Source organism: Hyperolius riggenbachi, chromosome 7 (assembly GCF_040937935.1).
Source record: "Hyperolius riggenbachi isolate aHypRig1 chromosome 7, aHypRig1.pri, whole genome shotgun sequence".
Classification (NCBI taxonomy): Eukaryota; Metazoa; Chordata; class Amphibia; order Anura; family Hyperoliidae; genus Hyperolius; species Hyperolius riggenbachi.
This window is the reverse complement of record NC_090652.1, coordinates 122,426,800-122,446,706: the sequence shown is the minus strand read 5'-3', so window position 1 is coordinate 122,446,706 and position 19,907 is coordinate 122,426,800.

Genomic DNA, 19,907 nt, shown 5'->3' with positions numbered 1-19,907 from the left:
AACACCAGTTTCCTGGCACAACTGCATTTAAAAGGAATATAAGATCTATGTGAGGACAGAGGATGAAAGGGATCTTTCTTCTTATGGGCCGTTAAGCTACTTTTAGGTTAGTGAGCAGTAGAGTTGTCGTGAACCTCCGATTTTGGTTCGCGAACCTCGAACTCGAACACACATAAAAAGTTCACGAACATGTGAACTTTTGAACCGCCATAATAAGACTTCAATGGGCAAGCGAACCTTCAAAACTACAAACACTAATTGTGGCCACTAAAGTGATGGAAAAGATGTTTCAAGGGCGTGTATCAAAAAAGGGCACCTGGAAAAAAGGGCGTGGGATATAGCCGAAATTATACGTTGTAATGTAAAACAATATTTTTCGTTTATAGCTTGTAAACTGTAGTGCTAAATAGGTTGAATAAACGGAAATTAAATGGCAAAATACCATCTATAACAACAAACGAATTCTGAAATGAAACATCAAGTAGCGTTTATAACAAAAAAATGATATTTATATTTGTATTAAGCATAGTAATACAATGGTAGATTTTACAAGGATTTTACTGCAATTATACCTAACTGTAGGCTCACACAGATCTCTTCCTATCCCTAACACCTAGACCACCCCCCCCCCCCCCCCCTCTTGTGTAAATATACATAATTTAATCATTTGTATATATTACATATATTGTGCTGTAACTAACCCTACTCTCACACAGAACCCTCCCTGTACCTATTCCTAACCCCCTAGATCCCCCCCCCCCCCCGTGGTGCCTAACCCTAACCACCCTCCTGGTGATGTATATTGTACTGTAACTATACCTAACCCTACTCTCACACAGAACCCTCCCTGTACCTATCCCTAACCCCTAGACCCCCCCTTGTGGTCCCTAACCACCCCGCTGGTGGTGGCTAACCCTAAGACCGCCTTGGTGGTGCCTAACCCTCAGACTTCCCTGGTGGTCCCTAACCCTAACCACCCCCATGGTGGTGCCTAACCCTAACCACCTCCCTGGTGGTGCCTAACCCTAAGACCCAACTGGTGGTGCATAACCCTAAACCCCCCCTGGAGGTGCCTAACCCTAACCACCCCCCTGGTGGTGCCTAACCCTAAGACCCAACTGGTGGTGCCTAACCCTAACCACCCCCCTGGAGGTGCCTAACTATAACCACCCCCCTGGTGGTGCCTAACCCTAAATCTCCCCTGGTGGTGCCTAGCCCTAATCATTCCCCTGGTAGTGCCTAACCCTAACCATCCCCCTGGTGGTGCCTAACCATAACCATCCCCACTGCACAAAAACCCTTACACACATATAAATAATAATATATTTAATCCTTAAAATACTTCACTATAAATAACATGAATAGAATAATTTATATATTTGTACTAGAATAAATAGCCTTAAAATCACGTACACATCAATAATATTATTTTGAAGATTTTTAATGCATTCGTGATTGTAATGCTAACTATTCTAATATATATATAGGTATACCTATATATATATTAGAATAGTTAGCATTACAATCACGAATGCATTAAAAATCTTCAAAATAATATTATTGATGTGTACGTGATTTTAAGGCTATTTATTCTAGTACAAATATATAAATTATTCTATTCATGTTATTTATAGTGAAGTATTTTAAGGATTAAATATATTATTATTTATATGTGTGTAAGGGTTTTTGTGCAGTGGGGATGGTTATGGTTAGGCACCACCAGGGGGATGGTTAGGGTTAGGCACTACCAGGGGAATGATTCGTGATTGTAATGCTATCTATTCTAATATATATATATATATATATATATATATATATATATATATATATATATATATATATATATATATATATTAGAATAGATAGCATTACAATCACGAACACATTCAAAATCTTAAAATAATGGTAATATGAAAAGCGCTATATTAGTAAGTTAATAAAACTATAATTGATGCATCTTAAGTGTAAAAAACAAAGTTAATACCAAAAGCGATGTATTTCTAATAGAACAAGGTTGAAAACGATATTTAAGCATTATACGTATGAAAACAAATTTTACATGATAAAATAAGTGTAAATGAAAATTTACCTGTTACAGCCCTGAAATCAAAATTTAAAAACGGAAAAATAAGTAAAAGCTCCTATAAGTGAAATTTAAAAACGAAAAAATAAGTAAACCGCAAAGTTAAAACGAACTTGTAAACAATATTTGTAATAAACCTTATTCTGTAAACGAAAACTTTTGTTAACACGATCCCTGCAACCGCTATTTCTCGGGTGCCCAAATTTCCTGTCGGGCGCCCAATAGCCGATGTTTTGCATTGCAGTCTATGGCGCCGCCCTTTTTGTCCACTAGCCATATGCGCCCTTTTTTACTGCCCCGCTTTCAAGGGGTCTAACACCTGTAGGGGGCATGGCAGAGTGGGATACGCACCAAAAGTCCCGGGGAAAAATCCGGATTTTACGCACAGCAGGTTTTAAGGGCAATAATCACATTGAATGCTAAATTGGAGGCCTAAAGTGCTTAAAAACATCTTGCATGTGTATACATCAATCAGGTAGTGTAAACAGTGTACAGCTTCACACTGACAGACTAAACTCACTTTGTAATGCACCACAAACAGCTGTTTGTGTAGTGACGGCTACTGGAGTGCAGGCCATGGTGGTTTTCAAGCCCATATGGTCGGGCTGAGGTAGCTGAATGACAGAACAACAGTGACTGAATGTCCAGCTGATTGAATTTGGTCTGTCCACAATGAAGCAACGACCTTATTATCTATCTGCTGGTACAACAATGTGCGGTTACACAGGTGCAGTGAACAGGTTGCAGTGACTGCTGGTACAACAATGTGCGGTTACACAGGTGCAGTGAAAAGGTTGCAGTGACTGTTGGTACAACAATGTGCGGTTACACAGGTGCAGTGAAAAGGTGACAGTGACTGCTGGTACAACAATGTGCAGTCACACAGGTGCAGTAAAAGTTATGCAGTGACTGCTGGTATATAATACAATGTGCGGTCAGTCACAGGTGCAGTTACAGGTATGCACGGACTGGTATTATACAATACAATGTGCAGCTGTCACACACACAGGTGCAGTGAACAGTTATGCAGTGGCTGGTATTATATAACACTGCGTGCTGTCATGCAGATACAGTGAACATGAGCAGGTATGCACGGTCAGACTGGTATTACAAATGTGCAGCTGTCACATACAGGTGCAGTCAGTGAACAGTTATGCAGTGACTGGTATTATACAACACTGCGTGCTGTCATGCAGATGCAGTGAACATGAACAGGTATGCATGGTTGGACTGGTATTACAAAAGTGCAGCTGTCACACACACAAGTGCAGTGAACAGTTATGCAGTGACTGGTATTAAATAACACTGCGTGCTGTCACGCAGGTGCAGTGAACATGAACAGGTATGCATGGGCGGACTGGTATTACAAATGTGCAGCTGTCACACACAGGTCCAGTTAGTGAACAGTTATGCAGTGACTGGTATTATATAACACTGCATGCTGTCACGCAGGTGCAGTGAACATGAACAGGTATGCACGGTCGGACTGGTATTATAAATGTGCAGCTGTCACACACAGGTGCAGTGAAAAGGTAGGCACTGAATGTGCTGGGCCTTGCACAGTATAGCAGTTTGCACTGCACTTGCACTGTATAATGCAGTGTCAGTGGCACACAAAAAAAACTTTACAAGAACATTAGCTCTGAAAAGAGCTCTGTTTGTGGTGCTTTTCACCAACAAATACCAGCTAGGAACAAGCTACAAGAGCCTAACTAAGCTTTCCCTAATCTCTGCAGCAACTCTCTCCCTTCTCTCACTACTGCAGCAACACCGAGTGAGATAATGGCCGACACAGCTGCCTTATATAAGGGGGGGGGGGGCTCCAGGAGGGAGTGCAGCCTGATTGGATGTCATGTGCCTGCTGACTGTGATGTAGAGGGTCAAAGCTTAGCACAATGATGTAGTATAGGGGCAGGTCGAGCATTTCGACGCAAACGTGTACCACCGAAGTTTGCGCAAATAAGTTCGCGCAAAGTAGTGGACAACTCTAGTGAGCAGTAAGATAAAAAGGTTGAAATAAGAAGGAAGAAATCACATGGTACATGCCAACCTGCACCACTGCCCTGCTTGCTTGCTTTTCTCCCAGGTCCAGTGATGGGCTGCTAGGCAACAAGCTGCCATTATGGAGGACAGAAGGAATGGTGCAGCGGCAGCCACACTTCAAGGGAATGTAGATTGCTTTCTTTATTTAATTTTTACTTATTTTTTTAGGTTTATTACTAAAAAAAATTGATCTTGAAATACAATTTTTTTTCAATTGGGAAAATATGAAACATCACAAATACAAATAAAAATATTTAATATCACAAATGGAAATGAAAATGTGATTTTTTTAGGCCCACCTGTTGGTTTAATAAGATGCAAGGAGAGGTAATGCAATGTACAATCTGCTGAATATTCAAAATATATTTCCAGCAGTTCCAGTGGAGGCTTCAGCTTCAAATTTTCTTTGGGAGAGCAGAAAGGGGGCACAATGGCTGGCTGGCGGTGCCCATTTGCGTGATCTAAATTGACGTTTGTATGACGAGCCTTAGATATTTTTGCTTAACCCAGGTGATGATAAAATTAAGGCTAACTAGTTCAGCAATGATAGAAGCCAAATGTACACTTCTGAAAATGGATCTCAGAGGCTTTTGAGAAGAACAGATTGTTCAAATGATGGTGCTATTATGAAAGAAAACCTACAGATGTACTTGGCTAGTTGGCTGGCATGCTTTAATCCTAACTTGTTAGCAAGCTGCTTCTGTGTGGACAGATCACAGACAAATCATTCCGGCCCCCAGCCTGTGACTGACGACTCTACATGAAAGCCTTCACTACCCTTTGAAATAAACTCATCCTGACCCCAATTTGAAATCAAATAGACCTATCTGCACTTGTGGTACAGTTTAGGCAAAGCAAGTCATTTAGGCACGTGCTCAGCGCCACGCTGCACCTGACCTGAGCAATGTCATAGACGTAATGTTTTTATTTCTATAGCGGCGCAACAGGATTTAACCTCACTGGCGTTGAATTTCTGTCTAGAATTCTGTCTGGAGTCAAAAGCTGTACATTTTTTTCAAGAATTTTAGGCCTGTAATTCTTAAGTCATAACTCACCAAAATATATCAGAATAAAAGAATTCTGCATGTAAATAAAAGGTTGGAACACAAAATTGTTGTTGAATTAATTACATTTATGAATAAACGTAAAAAATTGTGAAACTGTACAAATCCAGGAAGAGGTTGGTGCATATGTAATCAAGGCAGACGTCGGTCGGTACCTATATATATGTGTATATATATATATATATATATATATATATATATATATATATATATATATATATATATATATATATATATATATATATACAGTGGGTTGCAAAAGTATTCAGCCCCCTTGAAGTTTTCCACATTTTGTCATATTACTGCCACAAACATGAATCAATTTTATTGGAATTCCACGTGAAAGACCAATACAAAGGCGTCAATTCACCAGAGGTTACCAACCTATTTATCTCTTGGGAGGTAAATTTACCTCCTGTGATATCTCCAAATAGCAATTCTCCAGAAGTATAGGGGAAAATATCGACAGAGAGAAATGCAAGAGATAAATGTGAGATAAGTATGAGATAAATAAGTGATAGTTAGTAGTTAGTTTTTCTCCAAATCACAATTCACCAGGGAAGAAACGGGGTGTGGCCATTCGTTATTTTTTCATCTCTTTATCCCCTGAATAAACCTGGAGATATCGTGGTTTTCACACAGCAGCTGCTGCTGTGGAAGATGGAGCCTTTTGAGCTTACTCTGTTAGGCCTTGTGCACACCAAAAACTGCTAGCAGATCCGCAAAATGCTAGCAGATTTCGAAACGCTTTTTCTTATTTTTCTGTAGCGTTTCAGCTAGCAATTTGCGGTTTTGTGAAGCGTTTTTGGTGTAGTAGATTTCATGTATTGTTACAGTAAAGCTGTTACTGAACAGCTACTGTAACAAAAAACCGCCTGGCAAACCGCTCTGAAGTGCCGTTTTACAGAGCGGTTTGCGTTTTTCCTATACTTAACATTGAGGCAGAAACGCCTCCGCAATCCAAAATCTGCAGCAGCCCGGGAGTATGCGTTTCTGCAAAACGCCTCCCGCTCTGGTGTGCACCAGCCCATTGAAATACATTACCCAAGCATATCCGCATCCGCAAGCGGATCGCAAAACGCAGCCGAAGCGCTCTGGTGTGCACTAGACCTTAGAGCTTGCTTCTATTATGAGGAGACGAAGGCGCAGGAGGAGGGTCTGTTTAATCGCCCCTCGTATTTTTCGTGAGAGAACAGTTCTTGATAATTTTACTGAGACAGAAATGGTGAAGAAGTTCAGACTCACTCGTGATATGATTTATGATATGATCCGGCAGTAAAAGGCGGGAATACTCTGGTCAGGTAGTGGTAAAACTCTGCCTCCTACCCACAATGCTTCACTTTCAAGCTTACAGAGAGGAAAAGTATCCCATGTAAATCATTAATACCGATTACATAACTCTCTGCTTTCTCACACTTTCCTCATGCATATCTCTCCATTATCCCCTGCTATCGAACACTTTTCTCTCTGTCCTCTCACACTGGTGAATTGACTCCAGAGTGTTAAAATACCTCATGAGATAAACTACCTACCTTTTTTCTCTTAGTAAATCCTCTCTGGTGAATTGACGCCACCGTGATGTACACGTGAGAAGTGGAACGAAAATCATACATGATTCCAAACATTTTTTACAAATAAATAACTGCAAAGTGGGGTGTGCATAATTATTCGGCCCCCTTTGATCTGAGTGCAGTCAGTTGCCTATAGACATTGCCTGATGAGTACTAATGACTAAATAGAGTGCACCTGTGTGTAATCTAGTGTCAGTACAAATACAGCTGCTCTGTGAGGGCCTCAGAGGTTGTCTAAGAGAATATTGGGAGCAGCAACAACATGAAGTCCAAAGAACACACAAGACAGGTCAGGGATCAAGTTATTGAGACATTTAATGCAGGCTTAGCAGTGACGTAGCTAAGGAGCTGTGGGCCCCGATGCATGTTTTACATTGGGGCCTCCTAAGCACTCTATACAGAACAATTGATACGGCGCACCAAAACCTGCCAATGGCAACTACAGTGTCAGAGGTGCAAGAAGGGAATGGGGAGCAGTTTGTTAATGATTACCACTATTCAATGTATCTATAGAAGTGATTATTATGAGCACAGGACCAAAAGAGAGCTAATACTGCGGTTGAGGGAGGGCCCTTTGGGGCCCCTCTGGCCTAAGGGCCCCGATGCGGTCGCTACCTCTGCAACCCCTATTGCTACGCCCCTGAGGCTTAGGCTACAAAAAGACGTCCAAAGCATTGAACAGCCCACAGAGCACTGTTCAAGCGATCATTCAGAAATGGAAGGAGTATGGCACAACTGTAAACCTACCAAGACAAGGCCGTCCACCTAAACTCACCGGCCGAACAAGGAGAGCGCTGATAAGAAATGCAGTCAAGAAGCCCATGGTGACTCTGGACGAGCTGCAGAGATCTACAGCTCAGGTGGGAGACTCTGTCCATAGGACAACTATTAGTCATGCACTGTACAAAGTTGGCCTTCATGGAAGAGTGGCAAGAAGAAAGGCATTGTTAACAGAAAGCATAAGAAGTCCCGTTTTCAGTTTACCACAAGCCATGTGGGGGACACAGCAACCATGTGGAAGAAGGTGCTCTGGTCAGATGAGACCAAAATTGAACTTTTTGGCCAAAATGCAAAACGCTATGTGTGGCAGAAAACTAACACTGCACATCACTCATCGCACCATCCCCACTGTCAAATATGGTGGTGGCAGCATCATGCTCGGGGGTGCATCTCTTCAGCAGGGACAGGGAAGCTGGTCAGAGTTGATGGGAGAGTTGATGGGAGGATGGATGGAGCCAAATACTGGGCAAACTTGGAAGAAAACCTCTTGGAGACTGCAAAAGACTTGAGACTGGGGCGGAGGTTCACCTTCCAGCAGGACAATGACCCTAAACATAAAGCCAGGGCAACAATGGAATGGTTTAAAACAAAACATATCTATGTGTTTGTGTCAAAGTCCAGATCTAAATCCAATCGAGAATCTGTGGCAAGATATGAAAACTGCTGTTCACAAACGCTGTCCATCTAATCTGACTGAGCTGGAGCTGTTTTGCAAAGAAGAATGGGCAAGGGTTTCAGTCTCTAGATGTGCAAAGCTGGTAGAGACATACCCTAAAAGACTGGCAGCTGTAATTGCAGCAAAAGGTGGTTCTACAAAGTATTGACTCAGGGGGCTGAATAATTACGCACACCCCACTTTGCAGTTATTTATTTGTAAAAAATGTTTGGAATGATGTATGATTTTCGATCCACTTCTCACATGTACACCACGTTGTATTGGTCTTTCACGTGGATTTTCAATACAATTGATGCATGTTTGTGGCAGTAATGTGACAAAATGTGGAAAACTTCAAGGGGGGCGAACCCACTGTATATATATATATATATATATATATATATATATATATATACACACACACACACACATATATATATATATATATATATATATATATATATATATATATATATATATATATATATATATATATATATATATATATATATGTGGCGGAAAACTAACACTGGACACCCCACTTTGCAGTTATTTATTTGTAAAAAATGTTTGGAATCATGTATGAGTTTCGTTCCACTTTTCATGTGTACACCACTTTGTATTGGTCTTTCACAGGGAATTCCAATAAAATTGATTCATGTTTGTGGCAGTAATGTGACAAAATGTGAAAAAAATTCAAGGGGGACGAATACTTTTGCAAGTCACTGTATATATACATATACCGTATTTTTCGCCGTATGAGACGCACTTTTTCTCCCCCAAAAATGGGGAGAAAAAGTCCATGCCTCTTCTTCGGCAAAGGCAGGGACTCCCCCACATACGAACACCCGCCGAACCGCCGCCATGTTGGGGATTCCCTGCCTTTGTGTGCCTGTTCCCTCCCTCCCCCTTGTGATTCCTGGCCCCTCAGGCGTATTGTTAATAGCGGCAACTCACCTTCTCCATGCTCCTGCGTTGATTAAAGATCACAGTACTCCCCCCGCTAGCCTGCACTCCCTCCCTTTTGCGTCAGCGCCCTACCCCCCCCCCCCCCCCCCCCATGTTGTAGCAGCAGCAGGTGGCAGATTACCTTCCTAACACTCCTGCGATGATTAAAGATCTCAGCACTCCCCCACTAGCCTGCGCTCCCTCCCCCTTGTGTATCTGCACCCCTGGGTGTTGGAGTGAGTGGCGGCAGCTTTCTTCCGCAAATGTGCCCTCGATGACTGCAGACATCCGTCTCCCCTGCACTTCTCGCTCTAGTGACCGGCTTGAACTGTGCGTCATCAGTTCAAGCTGATCACTAGAGCGTGAAGTACAGGGGCCGCTAGACATTTTCAATTTTGGGCTACTTCATATTTCAGTCTAAAAGGAGATAAAAATGACAGCCCCCATATGCCTCTCAGTTCAGATGTCCTTTAAATCCATCTATATTATGAATTAGCTCTCATCTGTTTATCTCAATGACAATGACAATTATGAAAACATTATACTCTTTATATACATCTTGGATATTTACAAGCCAAAACATTGTCCTGAAAACCCAGAGCAGTTGTAACAATCAATACAGGCCTTTACAGCCTAGTTAGCACAGTAATGGAACAATTGGTAAAACAGAGGCACCAACAAGAATAAAATACACTTAAGTAATTTTAAAAGGAGGTAGCAGTGAACTTACCTCTGAATGAAAAATACTAATGGTCTCATTCAAGAACAAAACACCTTTATTTGGATAAAATGTGTGGCTTGAATGAGACTGTTTTGTGTTTTTCAAGCTTAAAGTGGACCTGAACTCTTGCTCAGGACAGAAGGAAAACATAGAGACATTATTATTATTATTATTATTATTATTATTATTATTATTATTATTACTAAGTGCCAACATATTCTGTGACTCTGTACAAAGTAGGGAACCAGTGGCGTAGCTAAGGAGCTATGGGCCCCGGTGCAAGTTTTACCTGGGGCCCCCAAGCACTCTATACATAACAATTGATATGGTGCACCAAAACCTGCTAAGGACAACAACAGTGTCAGAGGTGCAAGAAGGAGATGGAAAACACTTTGTTAATGATTACTACTATTTAAAGTATCTATAGAAGTGATTATTACCAACATAGAGAGCTAATATTGTGCTTGACGGAGGGCCTCTCAGGGCCCCTCTGACCCAAGGGCCCCAATGTGGTCACTACCTCTGCAACCCTTAGTGCTACGCCACTGTAGGAAACAAACATGAGGTACATAATAATACAGACAAATGGCATACACCAATATACAAAATACAGAATTGGTGACAAAATACAGAATTTATACAAAATACAGAATTGGTAATGACAGTGACAAAAGTAACATGATAAATAAAATGTATAATGGATTCCAAGACACAAAGGGGGAGAGAGCCTGCACCCTGTATGTATTTAAAGAGTTAAGCCTGTCTAATTCTCCCTCATCTGTGACTAATCACAACTGTAATCTGATCTCTCAGCTGTGGCAGCTGGCTCCCTTGGCAGAGCAGCTAATTAGTAAACACAGGATATTAACCCTATGTCTGCTTCCATGAAAGAAGGAAGTAGACACGCTGCAGATTTATTGTAGGATTTGTATCAGCTATAACATATGTTTTTCTTTAAACGTTATTATGATGTTGCTTTTAGAGCAGAGAAGAAGTTCTGGGTTCAGGTCCGCTTTAATTAGCACAGTAATTGCACCTGTCATTGTTATGCTATACATAACTCCTTTGGTATGCTAGTCAGCAGTGCCCATTGAGGTGTTGAAATTTGTCTTTCTAAATTGAAATAGCGGTTGCATATAAGAATTCTATAAAGTTGCTCTGTGGTGCCCCCTCCTAAAGGTGTCATCCAAGGCATCTGCCTGATTTGTCTATGCCTTAACCAGCCCTTCCAATGTCTCTCATTATAGAGAAGTCAGCTATACTGGTTTTATGCTCCTGCCAAGTTTATGTTGTGATATATTTGCCCTCTCTGTGTCTTTAATTCACCACTCCCATCCTTCAACCCTACATAAGCAAGGTGCTGTTTGATGTGGGCACTTGTCATGTCTTCTGCAGGCTTTATTCTGTGTTTGAATGGGTGAGATCGTATTTTTCTTCTGTGTCATATGTTGTATGTTTTATGCATAGAATTCACACTCCATACTTTTCATAATGTATATGAACACAGAGGAAAAAAAAGGCATACAGAAGTAATAAAACTAGGTTAAAAACACTAAATGCATAAAAATGAGGTAGCTCATCTCAATAATGACAGTCTCATATGACAAAAAAGACTTATTTTCACAGGCAACACGTTTCGCGTCTGAGCCAGCTTCCTCAGGCCAATAAAAGTGCCAATGGGTTAACAGCCACAGAACATTGAGAGAGGCGCTCAGTGCTTTGGGGCTGTTAGCCTTTGGCACTTCTATTGGCCTTTTAGCATTTTTAACTTAGTTTTATTATTACTGGGCGCCTCTTTACCCATATGTGCATATACACCCCCGCCACAGCTAGGTGGAGGAGTCCTTTCTGGCCTCACATGGTTTCACCATTGTGAAGGCCAGTACTTTTTTATCAAGAGAGCGACTGCATCCAGTCCGGGTTGGACACCCGGAGTGGAGTCGGGTTTATCATCTCCACCTGCTTCTAGTGGTTGGTTCCCCCATGCTGCAGCCCACCTTTGTGAGTAGTTTTCTTTATCTATATTTACTCCTTAAAGTGAATGGGAACCGCATTTAAAAAAATGAGACAGATACTTACCCAAGGAGAGGGGAGGCTCTGGATCCTATAGAGCCTTCCCGCTCCTCTCCTGGTCCCTTCGTTCCAGTGCTGGCTCGCCCGGTAGCAGTATTTGACTAAATTAGTCAAATACTGCTTTACCCGGTCGAAGGAGGCTTCAGAAGTCTTCAGGCAGCCCGCGTGCTCCTGAAGAAGGGCGGCCCTGTACTGCACCTGCGCAAGCACGCTCTCTTGCACACTCACGCATGTGCAGTATGGAGCTGCACGTCTTCGGGAGGACACGGCTCCCAAAGACTTCCAAATACCCTTTCAGTGGGGGATTGAAACGGGGGGGGGGGGGGGAGCCAGCACAGGATAGAGAGCACCGAGAGAGGAGACGGAAGGCTCTATATGACCCAGAGCCTTCCCTCTCATTAGGTAAGTATTTGCTTCATTTTTTTTTAAATGCGGTTCCCATTCACTTTAACCTCAACACTCTACGTCGCTTGGTTTCCCATTGGCTATGTGTTCTTTTCCAATATGTCAAGGCACCCTATGTTTGTTCCATTCATAATGTATAGATGCTGTCTCTTTATAAATAGAGGATAACTATAATAACTATTCCCACAGCAGCTGGCAAGCCGTTGAGCCACCCGATTCGGATGATTGTCAGCTGTTCATATGTACCAAACCAGCCTTTTGCTTCGCAGCGTAACACTTTTTAAGGAAAATTTATGCAGGGAATAAATTGCTTTCAGTGACTGAAATCAAATGTGTAAAACAAGGCAGATGTTTTAAACATTCTCGAAATGAAAATTCCGTATTGGAAATAACAACTGGAAGCGTTCACGTTCTCACAGCTCCACAGAAGCAAAGTCGCATTCATAGAGCCGCATATGTGATACTACAAAAATAGTCCTAATTAAGACAAGCTGGAATATTCAGTGACTAAGTATAAAAACACAGCAGCGTGTGGAGCTCAGAAAGCAATGCAGACACAATGCTGTCTGTGCATTAAGCTGAAGGCAAATGATTCCAAGACAGACAGGTGTTCATCATATGGTGTAACAGTTATTTACAACAGAACAGGCCATCTAGGAAAAATTAATCTACACCTTGGAAATGTCTTATGCCATGCTGTGACCGAACAATGGTCTATGCAGGTGAAAGAAGCACTGTAGCAAAAATATTAACATTCTATTACTGCTACATTCATTCATGTTATAGCAACAGAATAATGCCCTTAGTAGTATACTACACACTGCACAGCAATGTTACACAAAAACAAATGTGTCTTTGTTAGAACCAGGGATCCCGTCTTCACTTGGATTCTTCTGCTTGACGAGACATTTGAAAAGCCATTAGGCCTCGTTCACATCTGCTGCGCTGAGAAACGTGTGAAAGCGCGTGGCAAAAAACGCATGCGCTTGTGCGCGCTTTAGTGCACGCTTCTGTGGGTTGCGCTGTGCTTCTTTAAGGCACGTTTTGCTTAATGTAGCAGTAGCAGTTGTCAATAAAGCTTTGTTTTTCTATGTAAATGTATTTTTTTCCAAATAGGTTGTACGCGCTTCTAGGCGCTTAAAAAGCGCACCCATTCACTTGCATTGATGTGTGCTTTACAGCTCAACGCACATCAATGCATGCAACCCTACGTTTTGCAGCGCATAGATGTGAACCAGCTACATTTAATTACATGGGAAAATCAATACCTTGCTGAACGCACAGGGCAGTGCGCTGTGAAATGCGCACAGAAACGGCCCTGATGTGAACGAGGCCTTACGCCACTGTAGTTACTGGCATGTTAGCAGCTGTGTGCAGACAAGTAATGTCAGCTATACGTGGTAGAAACCAAGTGTACAGGGGGGCCCAGTTCTCAGGGGCCGCCCCTAGGGAAGAATCTGCGACTGCAGGAGGACCCAGAGCTGTAAGGGGCTGAAACTGCTACTTCACTCCCTCTGAGAAAGGGGTCCATCCTTCAGATCCGGTGTTTTTGTGGATACACTTGTTATGGGTGTAAAGATAATGATAGCCACAGTTGTTTTATGACCCTTGTAAGGTAGACCCCCAAGCTATGAGGGTCACTAGGGGTAGGCAAGAGAAAAGCTGTGAACGTTGGGTAGCCCCATGATTTATAGTTACGCCAGTTCCTGTTGGCAGTCCTGCTAGACAATAACAGGTATTACTTCAGAGAATTTGTTTTTACAAAAATGATAGTCCGGATTTTATCGCGCTGCAACAAGGGTTTTCGGTAGTGGTGAGCAGAAATTATGCCTATGCGCAATTATGCATCGTAATTGTACTACAAAATTTTGGGGGGAAGTGTCATTAATTTCGTAGTTAATTGTTACCATTCGTAATTAGACATTAATTTAAAATCTTTAGATTGTAAGCCCGCAAGGGCAGGGTTCTCTCCCCCTTTTGTGTCTTGGTAACCATCATACATTTTATTCATCATGTTAATTTTATCACTGTCATTACCAATTCTATAATTTGCTTTTGTATCATTCTTTGTATTTTGTCACTAATTATGTATCTTGTATTTTGGTGTACACCACTGTCTGTATAATTATGTACCCCATGTTTGTTTCTTACTTTGTACAGCGCCACGGAATATGTTGGCGCTTTATAAATCAATAGTAATAATAATAATAATAATTTATGCGTAATTTCGTGCCAACTTTGGCGGTGATGAATAGCAAAGCCCCCGTACATGCTATTGCTATCAAAATTGCTACATATGTTAAGCAGAATAGTGGGTACACGTTTAAAGAAGTATTGTTCAAAAAGACCTTGTAATTGTTGAGAAAATCGATTTTAAATATACAAAGAAAAATGGTTTTTAAACTGTTGTTTTTTTGAGTTTAAAAAACATTTTTCTTTGCATTTTTAAAATCGATTTTCTCAAAACGACAAGGTTTTTTTGAAAAATTATTTTTGTCACCTATACCCTCTATTCCTTAACCTATGTAGCAGTTTTGTTAGCAATAGCATGCATGGGGGCTTTGCTATTCACTGCCAAAGTTACACATAAATTACGTGTAAATTCATGCATAATTACGAAATGATTATACAAAGTCAATTCAATTAACTATTTGTAATTACGTATAGTCGTAATTGCAAAAATTTACATGTCATTTTGTGTAATTATAATTTGCTGATTACTATCATCACTAGTTCTCGGGCAATGCGGCTGGTTGGGCAATGCCTGCTGAGAATTTAGCATGCGTGTGCTAGACTCAAGGGCCCATATGCAATTCACTTTTTCTCCATAGTTTTCTCCTAGGTGATATTTTTAAACTTGTCAATAAAATGCCTTTTCAGCCACCAGAAAAGCAAGAAAATGCTCAAAATAATTCTGATAGTACTTATTCGCCTACTTTTTGGTACTTTTTTAGTTGAAAAGTGCTGGAAAGTTATTTAAAATTGAAGATGAAAAATTATCTCCTAGGAGAAAACTCAGGTGAAAAAGAGAATTGCATATGGCCCAATGGCCCATATGCAATTCACTTTTTCTCCTGAGTTATCTCCTAGGAGATCATTTTCATATTCTCTTTAAAATATCTTTTAAGCGTTTTACAAATGATAATGTACCCAAAAGTTGGTGAAAAAGTGCTATCAAAATATTTTGAGTATTTTCTAGCTTGCTGATGGTTTAAAAAGTATTTTATGACAAGGGGCCATATGCAATTCACTTTTTCTCCTGAGTTTTCACCTAGATGATATTTTCACTTGTCATAACATTCTTTTTAAGTCACCAGAAAGCAAGAAAATACTCAAAATAAATCTGATAGTACTTTTTCAACAACTTTTGGGTACTTTTTCAATTGTAAAATGCTGAAAATGTAGTTTAAACAGAAGATGAAAATGATCACCTAGGGCAAAACTTTTCTTCTAGGAGATTATTTTTATATTTGATTTATAACAACTTTTTAAGATTTTGCAATGTAAAAAAAAGTATCAAAAAGTAGGTGAAAAAGTACCATGAAAAATATTTTTAGTATTTATTTGCTTGTTGGTGGTTTAAAGGCCATTTTATTGACAAGTTTTAAAATTTCACCTAGGAGAAAACTCAGGTGAAAAAATGAATTGCATATGGGTCCATGTGTCACCAAGAGATCTAGAGTACCAGAACATCTCAGCCAATTATAAGAACTTTATTCTTTATTGAATTTCAGTGACAATATTTCATACAGTCTAGGCCGGCCTACAGGCTGCCACTGAAATTCAATAAAGGACAAAGTATCTAGGATTTGTAGACCCCAGTCTTCCTTGTTTTCAAATACTCACAATGCCAGTTTCTACATTTACAGTTTCAACATGAGAAGCCAGGAACAAGGGTGATATTAGCACTTGATGCCCATGAGGCATTTAACTTTGAAGGTACTGCAGAAAAACGGGTCTGGCCCCAATGAGCTAGAAATTCCAGATGTCATGTAATTTTTATCTTGCTCAATAGGCAGGGCAGTGCCTGTGCTGTCTGGGAGGTTGTCTGGCCTTTCACGCTGCATAATACCAGTATCCATACCGACTTAACAGCAGACAACTGACTTGGGGATTGAAACACACAAGCCCATATGCAATTAACTTTTTCTCCTGAGTTATCTCCTAGGGAATCATTTTCATATTATCTTTAAAATAACTTTTAAACATTTTACAATTGAAAAAGTACCCAAAAGTTGGTGAAAAAGTACTATCAAATTTATTTTGAGTATTTTCTTGCTTGCTGATGGTTTAAAAGGCATTTTATGACAAAGTGGGAAAATACCACCTAGGAGAAAACTCAGGAGAAAAAGTGAATTGCATATGGGCCATAGGGCCATATGCAATGTAATGCACCTTTTCAGCTGAGTTTTCTCCTAGGAGATAATTTTTCATCTTTTATTTAAAATAGCTTTCCAGCACTTCTCAACTACAAAATACCAAAAGTAAATGAAAAAGTACTATCAAAATTATTTTGAGTATTTTCTTGCTTTCTGGTGGCTTAAAAGGCATTTTATTGACAAATTTAAAAATATCACCTAAGAGAAAACTCAGGAGAAACAGTGTATTGCATGTGGCCCTTTTTCTCCTAAGTTTTGTCATAGGAGATAATTTTTCATCTATTGTTTAAAATAACTTTTCAGCACTCTGCAATTGAAAAAGTAACAGAAAGTAGGTGAAAAAATACTGTCAAATGAATTCTAAGAATGTTTTTGCTTTCTGGTGGCTTTAGCACCCACACTCTAAAGCAAAAAAGTAAAACATCACTAGAATCCATCTTACTGTTTTTCAGCTGCTTTAGCCTCTATTTACTTTTCAGTAAATTGGACTGAATTGAACAAACTTTTTGACAAGCCATTCTGCATAGATCAAAACTTGCTGTACTGGAAAGCAGAAAGGGACTACCAATAGTTTCTTACAAAGGATATTATTGTATGTACAGTACCTATGTTTATCTCAAGATGTCACATGTCACTTCAGGTACACCTTAAGTACTTGTTTTTTTTTAACTGTCTGTCTTTATTCAAAGATTATGAAGTCATTGAGGTACTGCTGGTAGTGACTTGAGAATGGGGTATGATTGCTTGCCAACAGACATGCTTAGCAGCTTACACTCACACATACAGAGGCCCGAATGTGGTGTGTGGATGAAGCGTGGACATGTGGACGTGCCTGTGAAGTCTTATAACACTGGGAGTACTCCTGTTGCGGTTATAATTGATTTTTATTGTGATAAGTGCAATTGTTATTTTTCACACAATTTGCTACATAAATTGAGCAATAACTTAAAACATTACATAACCTTTTTGTAGATGGTGTTTAATTTGTTTGTACTGTACAGAATATTGTGTTAACCATTCCAAAACCCACATTGATTGGGTGTACGTCTATTTTAGTTGTTTAGGAGTGGCAGTGTATAGTTTTTATGGATAGAGATTCCATACTCATGGACCAAACCAAGAGTTCATGGATAACTTACAGTAGCTGCTCCTAATTTGGACCTTTATTATTGGGCATCCCAGCTGCCCCTCTTCAGAAACTGCAAACAAATGTATCAGCAAACAAATGTATTGTTGAACTTTGTAGTGGCTTGCCTATACCACAGTATCAGGCACCCAGACTTTATCTGAGGCTGTGCCCATCCGCAACCTTTGGATTACAGGTACTCTTCAGAGACCGGCTCATCAGATCAGTTGCCAATGCTGAAACTAACTGTGGCCACAACACTTGACTCTTATGTCAAAATAATTTATATTATTTCTAAATGTATTATCTATATATTATTTAATTCTGAACAAGAAAAACAAGGGGCAAGAATGACCCACGGTACTATTGTTATTTGGCAGAGCAACTAAGCTGTTCCCAATGGAAAAAAAAATTGCTACTCACCAACGTATCCTCTTTAGTTTAATAGAGTGCTAAATACATTTCTGAAATATCCTCAACCTCAAATATGGACTAAGAAGGGAATGAAATGTCTCCACCAATTGTAAAACAGTAATAGACCCATATGCAATTCTCCTTTCTCCTGAGTTTTCTCCTAGGTGATATTTACATACCTTGTCAATAAAATGCCCTTTAAACCACCAGCAAGCAGGGATGTTTGTAGCCCCAAATATCAGTGGCATGTGCCCTGTGCCTTTATGGGGGCATGCAGGGAGCTGTATTTCTTCTATGGGGTATGCTAAGAGTTGTGGTGCCTCAATGGGGGTCTACTAGAAAGTCAGGGAATGCTATGGGGAATCTGCCAGATAATCTGGCGGCAGGCCAGCCCACCCAGCAGAAAACCAAGCTAGCCCGCACAGAAGCCAGGTGACTCTGCCTATTTATGTTGAAGTGACACTGCCTATTCATGTGATATGCTGCATTTTTGTTATTAATGGAGAGGGGGGGCTTCATCCAACATTTTGCTGGGCAAGCCTACTTACCCCACTGTTAAGTTCATCCAAATTTAGCTCCACCCATGACCACACCCACATTCTGGTGCGTGGCCACACCCATATTTCATCTGCAGTGCCAAAAAGTGCCCGGATCTCTTAAGATCCCAGCAACGCCTCTGCCAGCAAGCAAGAAAATACAAAAAATAGTTTTGATAGTACTTTTTCACCATGTTTTGGGTACTTTTTGAACTGTAAAATGCTTAAAAGTTGTTTTAAAGGGAATATGAAAATTATCTCCTAGGAGATTTGGAAGTGAATTTGTGTCAATATTGTAAGATTAGACATGTGGCAGTAGCCCAGTTAAGAAATAATCAGATAACTTTAAAAAAAAAATACAAAACTGTAGAAATTATTCTTCTGCTCTGATACAGGATACCTCATTTTCCACTTATATAATTTATTGCTGACAGCTGTGTATGGAGGAAAACTGGCTAATGTGAAAATAAGATGGATATCCCAAATTGCTACAGCGGAATCGGCTGAAAACCAAAGAAATCAATTCAAAACAAATTTCTACAAAGAATAAGTTGCTTCAGTTTAAAATTGTGAATTAATATTCTTATTCACCACCACCATACATGTTAAAGAGAACCTGAACTGAAAATTAAAAGTCAAAATAAACATAAACACGTCATACTTACCTCCCATGTAGTCTGCTCATCAATCTCTTTCTCCTCTCTCCTACGTCCTGTTTGTCCACTGAAATCAATGGAATTCTCCATCCTCCATTTTGAAAATGGCCATTACCCCATAACAGCTTCCTGGTCAGCACACTGTTAAACTGTTATATCGCCCACTTCAGCCATAGGTAAACATGGACATTACCTTGCACATTCAGTTGTAACTGACAGCAGCTGATATATAACTGACAGCAACTGGTATATTTCAGTTCTGACAAAATATTGTCAGAACTGGAAGGGATCACTGTAAGAAGAAATGGTGAGCTTCTGAGATGAACTGAATGCAAGGTAAGTATGTAATATTAATTTGCAGCTACATCATGTGTTTATTTTAAATAATTTTACTTACTTAGGTTCCCTTTAAGTACAATGGATAGAAGTAGGACTTTATGATTTCCTATTATA